This window comes from Nycticebus coucang, chromosome 16, assembly GCF_027406575.1.
Source record: "Nycticebus coucang isolate mNycCou1 chromosome 16, mNycCou1.pri, whole genome shotgun sequence".
Lineage (NCBI taxonomy): Eukaryota > Metazoa > Chordata > Mammalia > Primates > Lorisidae > Nycticebus > Nycticebus coucang.
Genome location: NC_069795.1, coordinates 10,440,361 through 10,448,234, shown reverse-complemented (window position 1 = coordinate 10,448,234; position 7,874 = coordinate 10,440,361).

Genomic DNA, 7,874 nt, shown 5'->3' with positions numbered 1-7,874 from the left:
CCTGACCAATGTGGGGCTGGTCAGTTTGAAATAGACTCAATCAAGATCTGGCTCTTGCCTTTAGGAAATTAGGGTTCGTGTAGTCTACCTTTTTGGGAAGGTTTGTTTTAATTCAGTGGGCAACACAGTCAACATAGTACTTACTACTTAAAAGCCATTCACTAAATTTTTATTATTCTTATGATAGATTGAAAGCGATCAGAAGACTGCCCAGAAAAAAGATTATTTTAGAAAGTTTCTGATTTCAGTTACATCTTACATGGTAAACTATGCATTTTGCCTACTTACAGAAGAATCTAGAATTGTATCTTTATTAGTTGTGAGAAAAAAACAATGTAATTTTGTATATAACATAAATTACTATCATTAGAGTTGATTTCAAAAACTATAGAGACCCACATACTTAGGTACACACTCACAGGCACACACAAAGTCCGGGATATTGGTTTCACTTTCTACACTGCCCTAACTTGGCACAAATGTGCCATCACAAGCTCCAACATATTATCTTTGGGTGTTCCCCATTCCTGTAGTTAGTGGACCACACAAAAGGCAGATCTAGAGGAGATAATTGATTTAATGATAAGTCAAATGATTAATCCTTTTTTGTAGCATCTTAATATGTGGAGATTATCTTCTTTGATGCCTGAGTTATAAATATATTGCCGCTTGTGTTTAATCCCACACGACACATATCTTTTCCTTGAATCTGCTCAAGTGTTCAGCAACAGCGCTGTGGGCTTCTCTCTCCCAGGTCAATCAGATGAAAGCAGGGAATCGCGCTATTCCATTGTTTCATCCTTCCGGGAATGGTGTACCTCCCACGGCCCCCTCTTCAGAGATGCCGAGGGAAATTCAAAGTAAGAGAGGGAGTTATGCCTGTGTGTGTCCCTGTGCTGAATCCCAGACAGTGTGGTTCCTGAAATACCTGGGACCTGCCGTCTGAGGTCGTGACGAGTAGGCTCAAGGGTGAGCTCTCTGAGGGTCACAACTCCAACATTTTCATCTTTATTCATATCCCTCATTCAATCTGGGGAGCTTTAAGTTCATTCTCTCTTCTTGGGCAGACTGAAAACATTTACAACAATCAGGTGATTCCACTGTACTTCAAGTGCTCACTTTAATGGCGTGACCTACTTTTAGCCCATCATTTACTCTGAATTTCAAGCTTCTCTCTCCTGAGGACGTGTCTTGGATGCAATGAGGGCAGGGTTGCCAGATTTACAAAAACAAAACAAAATGAAAACCCCAAACACATACATCATTATCTTTGAATTTTAGAGGGACTATGACTATGTTTTTAGCACGTCCCAAATATTGCTTGGGACATCCATACATATAGTAAAGAATTACTCTTTGTTTACTGAAATTCAAATTGAACTGAGAAAATTTAATTAAATAAATTAAAATAAACTTATTTTATCTGGCAACCCAAGCTGATGGTCAAGATGTGAGACATGTATGTGTACGCATGTCACCTAATAAACAGAAAGTTGTGGGGCTTTATTTAAACATACATAGAGTATGCCATTGGATTTCAATCACTGCAGGCTGGAGTGGGTTTTTTATTATTTTATTTTTTTGCTTTTTTTTCTTGCAATCCTTTCAAGGCCCCAGAGGAGTGTTAAATACCAGGCTCACCTTGAGAGTGGTTTGTCCAACAGTAGGCGACAATAGCAAAAGGGATCATTTACCTTGTTTTTTCTACGCTGGATTCACCTGCTTTGGGGTCCAGGAGGACTCGCTGTGGCATTGTTCTCCTCCGCTCCTTTTCCAAAGGAGAGCCCAGGCGTGTTAATTGCTGGGTGGCAGCGCCACTAAATGCAAGTGGACGACAGCTGGGGACCGGGCACGCTCTGCAAGAGGAGGCTTGGGTTTCCATTGTAGCCGGCGTTATAATCCTGCACCCTCCATCTGTACTAACTGTTGTTTTAGGTCTCCAGCAATTGGCTAGAGCTGAGAACACAAACACCTCCACGCGCTCGCCTTTATCATTTTCTTTTTATGTTGGCTTAGGACATACACCTGAGAGACCAAATGCACACCATGAATCCAGCAATTGTCAACCGCCAGGGGCAGGCCAGGGACGCTCAGACAACAGAGCGCCCCAGGACGGAGGCTGCGCGCTGCTAACTTTGCTCACTGGGGCCCAACGTCTATGTCAAGGTCCCCTCCCTCTTCCGCCCTGGGACGGCCGGTCTCAGCACTGCCAAAGACGCAGAACTGTACCTTAGAAAGGGTCTCTCCCGATTAATTTTTGAGTAAACAACTGATACAGATTATGCATGGTAAAACTGTTTAATATTTAGGCTGGACATAACTAGTTTGCCATCTGTGAAATATTTGATTGTGAAATTGTTAAAAGCAAAATTGGATCTCTTCTTGCCCCAGGTATGATCTTGGCAAATCCTCTCCAAAGGAACATTAGAAAGTGGAAATTGAGGGTGAAGGCAGAAAGAGATGTTAGAAAACAACACCGTCCTTTCATACCTTTGGGGCTGAATTTTTCACTTATTCAACAAATAGTTATTAAGCACATTCTGTGTATCAGGCATAATTTTAACAAGCAAAATAGGGAAAATACCTGTGACATTTAGGGCTTGAAAAAGAGTTTAGAGTAGATGTTATGAACGTGAACTTTGGAGCTACACTACCTGGGTTGTAATCTTAGCTCAGTTACTTACTAGCCATGTGTCTTTTGGCAATAGATCTAATTTAGAAGTGTCTTCATTTTTCTCACTTGTCAAATGGGAATAATAACATTATGTCCCTTCTTAGGGTTGTGAAATAGCAATAATAATATTTCTTACCTTATAGAGTTATTGTGAAGATTAAATTGGTTGACGCCTGTGAAGCACTTAGCAAAAATTATTAGTACATGCCAAGTACACAGTGGCTCTTATTTGGGGGTGATGTGTTTCTATTTAACATTAATGAATGTGCTTTCTGTGTGATCTTTTGCATAAGAGATGGGGACCAAGGAAAATATCATCTCCAAATCTGTTAGGGGAAGAGCAGACCTGATTTTATATTTATATGTCCTTCTGCGGATAAATCCCCTAAGTCACTTAACAAATTGCCTTTATCTGTCACATTCTACTTTGGTCCTCAAAAATCAAAAGCATGTTTCCTCTCAACAATTCTTAAAAAATTATCAGAACATCATGGATAGGAACATGTTGAAAGCACGCTTGCCATCGCCTGACTAAAAATCAGAATTATCTTCTTGGGGGTGTTAAATTGAATTGATCTGTAATTAATTAAAGTTGCCTCCGTATATGTTTTAAGTTTGGCCTAAAGGTTTCTCCATACATAGTGAACTATAACCTAACTTGATGAGTTAACAGACTGTAGCCTCCTCCTGTAAGAAGTAACTGAGTCTCAACCAATCACAGCAGCCAAGTCTCAGCCAATCACAGGGGCCAACTGTTCAATCTGTATTCAGATAAGGCAAACACGTAGCTGTAACCAATTCAGCTGTTTCTGCACCTCACTATTTTTTTTCTTTCACAATGTTATCTGATGATGCCACAGCTGTAGAATCACTCTGAATCTATTCTGGTTCCTGGGGGTGACTGAGTCAGGAATCATTCTTTACTCATTTAACCTCTGTTAAATTTGATTTGTCTGAAGTCTTTCTTTTAACAGGTGAGGGGACTTACTCTTTATTCTGTGCGTTCCCCTATGGCTTGCCATAACACATCCTTTACCTTCGATTTGTCCTCTGCCATTAGAGCGGCAGTGTCTTGCCACAATGATGTGCAGATGGCAGGCAATGTGAGGAAGAAATACATCTGTGTGGTTGCAGACTATGGAGATTTAGAGAGTTTGTGGCCATAATTTAGCCCACGCTGATACATTGTCTCTGATCAGTATCTATCGGACCCATTATTTTCTCTTTCTTTGATAAAGGGATTGCTTTTTTTGGTTGGTCGATTATTATGAAAGATAATTTATGCACTAAAAAGAAAGGATTGCATCCAGCACAATCCTTGTTTCCTTACTAAATTATCACTGATCCATCACACATGCGTTTACCATTCTTTTTTCTTACTCACTGGTTTACCAGACCTCTTGTTGATACCCAGTGGAGTTTCAGGCTGGATGTTGGAGGGAGCAGGTGGACAGCTTAGAAATGCTGAAAGGAGAATTCCTATCCTCGGGGTCCTCATCAAGAGTGGAAAAATCTTGTTTAGGACATGTAGGGTTCTAGACACTTACTTTGCCGTGCGAAATAATGTTATACATTACTTCCACCACCCTGCCCCTGGTTATGATGAGTTAGCAAATGGAATTGACTTAGGGTTACCCTAATGTGTAGCCTTTAGAAGGGTTAAAATTTAAATCAGATCCTTCACACCTTAGCTTTCTAGCCTAAATGTATGCCTTTATTTAAAATCTTCATCATTGACCATCCCTCTACCTCCTTAATAATGTTAGTTGATGCTTATTGGCTATTTACCACCTTGGTGGTTTCTCTCTTTTGGGTAGAAACTAAGCATGACACAAACCTCTCCAGGTTTTGACACCCCATGACTTTATTGAGGTGGAAGACAATGTTTTTTCTTGCTGTTTTCCTTCCCCCAAATATCCAGATGATAAATGGTGTTAATATATTTCTGATTTATGTTAGTTTCTGGACAGAATTTTCTAGAAAATTTTCTTCAATCTTTTACTTTTATTTCCTTTGTCATCCACTTGCACTTGGGAATTGATACGCACTGGCCTCTGGGTAAGGAAGTCAAATTTACTTAAACTTGAGCACATTATCACTTTTTCAAAGATCTTGGGCACATGTATCTTCTTAATTGCCAAATGATTCCCTTTTAAAAGTTTAATTTTTTTAATAGATCTAAACTGTATATAAATAAACCCCACATTTTTTGTACACATGGACAATGCAATTTTGCATTTCCTTCCTCAAAATGAGGGACTACACTTAAAAAAGATGTATAATAGTAAAAATAATAATAAGAAGAAATATTTCTTCTTTTGGTGACCATGTTTTCACTCAGAACAATGTTTATATGAACAGAAAAGGAAAAGAAATGATCCTATTTATTTTAGTTATCAAATGAATGATCTTTGGCAGCTAAGTAAAGGCTTATCTTTTAAAAAGAAAATACGAAAATTAAAAATTAATAAAAGATCAAAAAACATTTACTATTGATTTCTTTAACAATGAAATACATTAACAGTTTACTAATTAATTGGTAGCTAACATTGATGGAATTGCTTGTTAAATATCTTACATGGACTATCTTTAATGTTTACAACTCCATTTATTTTATTTTTTATTTTTTCAGAGATGGGGGTCTTGTTTTGTTGCCCAGGCTGCAGTGCAGTGGTACAATTATAGCCTACAGTAGCCTTGAACTCCTGGGATCCAATAACCCTCTCAACTCAGCCTCTTGAGTAGTCCTAGCTCAATTTTTTTTTTTTTTAGAGATGGGGTCTTGCTATGTTGGCCAGGCTGGCCTTGAACTCCTGGCCTTAAGTGATCCTCTTGCCTTAGCCTTCTGAAGTGCTGGGATTGCAGGACTCAGCCACCATGTTCAGCCTTAAACCCCATTTTTATCCCCATTTTGCAGATGAGACAAATGTGGTATAAAGAAGACAAATTGTTTCCATAGCCACATAGAAAGTGTGGGGGCCATAGTTATGGCTAGGCAGGCTGCCTTCAAATGCTATATATTTCATCCTGGCTTAATAGCACTCACACTGTTCTTTACCTTTACTGTTTGTTTTTATTCTTAATCCAAGAAGTAATTAAGATAAGAAAGAGGAGATTTGTTTCAATAGGATTTCAAATTTCAAATGCTTTGTACATCAATGCAAGGATCATTTGCTTCAGATTAATAAAAATATTTTCTCTAATGTTCAGAGGGTTCGTAAGAGGTAGTTCCCAAATTTTGTTGTCTTTCTTGTCTCCACAGTATTCGTTATTTATAAGGTGTTCAATTATATTACAAAGGGGTCATATGTTCCCTTTGGAGTTTTAAAAAGCATTGTTGGGGGATAATATAAATTGACTGTGCCTAGGCTTGCATTTATAAAAGGTAGGATACATTTAGGTCATTTGGAGTCTTCTTCAATGAAGAGAGCCCTGTGATTTTGCAGTTCACAAGAATGTATGATGTAATTCAAAATGATTATTAAATCTTTCTTTTTAACCACTCATGCAGTTAATACTGTGTACCCCCAAGACTATCACTGTAGTCTTACCTTCTCTGACAGACTGTAAAATTTGGAGTGCAAAGGGATCATATCATTTATTGCTAAGTTGCCTTTAGAGGACAGAAAATTGTAGGAACCCCTCAAGTTTTTTCTGGAAAGTGCATCAGTGGTATATCTACCGTTGCAATCATGCTTCATTACAAATACCCTCAAATCAGATGCATTTAACCATGAACACTTAACATAATGTTCTCAGGTCTGTGCTTCAGCTGAGCAATTCTGGTCTCGGTGGAGCTCACTCAGGCCAACTGTAGGTTGGGGGAGCTGCTCTGCTGATCTTGGCTGGGCTCTCTCACATGTTGGGGTCAGCTAGTTTAAAATGTCCTTGGCTGGGACTGCTGGACTTTTCTCCATGTGGGCTTTCAACCTCCAGGACACTAGCCCAGGCAGGTTAACATGGAGGTGACAGAGAGAGCAACCAGAAATGTCCAGGGCCTCTCCAGGTCTAAGTTTAGAAGTGGCACATTGCCATGTCCACTGCAGTCTGTTGGCCTAAGCAAGTCAAGGCCAGCCCTGAATCAAGGGGTGGGAAATGGACTTCATCACTTAACTGGAAGAAATTCAAAGTCTTATTACCGAAAGTGTGTGTACAAGGAGGGCCGAAGAATTGGAACTAATTTTGGACTCAATCTGCTACACCTAGAATAAATAAATAAAGACGACCCAAAACCACCAAGTGGCCTTAGATTGTTGCTACTTTCCTAACTGTGGGCACCAGAAGCGGTGTCATAAAGTGGAAAGAGAGATGGGGTGGAGCAGCTGGTTTAGGGTCCCCACCCTTTCCACGGTTGCTAGACCACAACCTAGTCATGTCACGTCCTTAATCATAGTTTCTCTCCTCCCCAAGGTTGTCATGGGAATACAGTGAAACAACACACATTGAAATGCTTTGTGTATATTATAAATCTGAACGCATGTGTGAATTGTCACTGCTGTTATTCCATTTGAGGTTGGAGAGCCTGTCTGCAATTCCACTAATTTGACAGATTCTGAATTGCTTCAACAGAGGATGTGTAAATCCCTATAAACAACATTTTTTTTTTTTTGCTTCTACTCCATAATTGGACTTGAGAATTGCATCTTGGGAATTAAAAAAGTCTGTAAACAGTGGTGCAAAGCATCACAGGAACTTGTTAAAAAATCCAGAGAGGTTTTAAACTCACTGTTTATAACCCCCACCTTTGGAAGAGCAGACATTCGTTTCCTGTTTTGGGTGGCTCCTATACCACTGAAGATCTGACTTCTGCATTTGTTTCTGCTTGAAGAACTAACATGCTCTTAAAATAAATAAAGATCTGACTTCTCCTCTTGTGGATTTAGTGGCGTCACAGTGGGCTGGGGCCTTCCCCCTGTACTGCTACCTGGGTAGAAGTGAGAAATTGACGCTGAGGATATTGATGAGAGCACTTTGGAATATTTGAATGGATGGATTTTCCCCCTCTTGTGGTGCTCCTTGTTATTAAAATGGAGATGTGCTTTGCATACATGTCCTGTAAGGACTCTCCTGTCTCATGCTTACCCCAGGGGTCTGGCCCTGCTTGTAAGTCAAATGGGAATGCAAATATTAACACCTTTCAAGAATGATATTTTGGAAAAAAGAGACCCAAATCAATTGAATATGTGTGGTGACAGCCCCC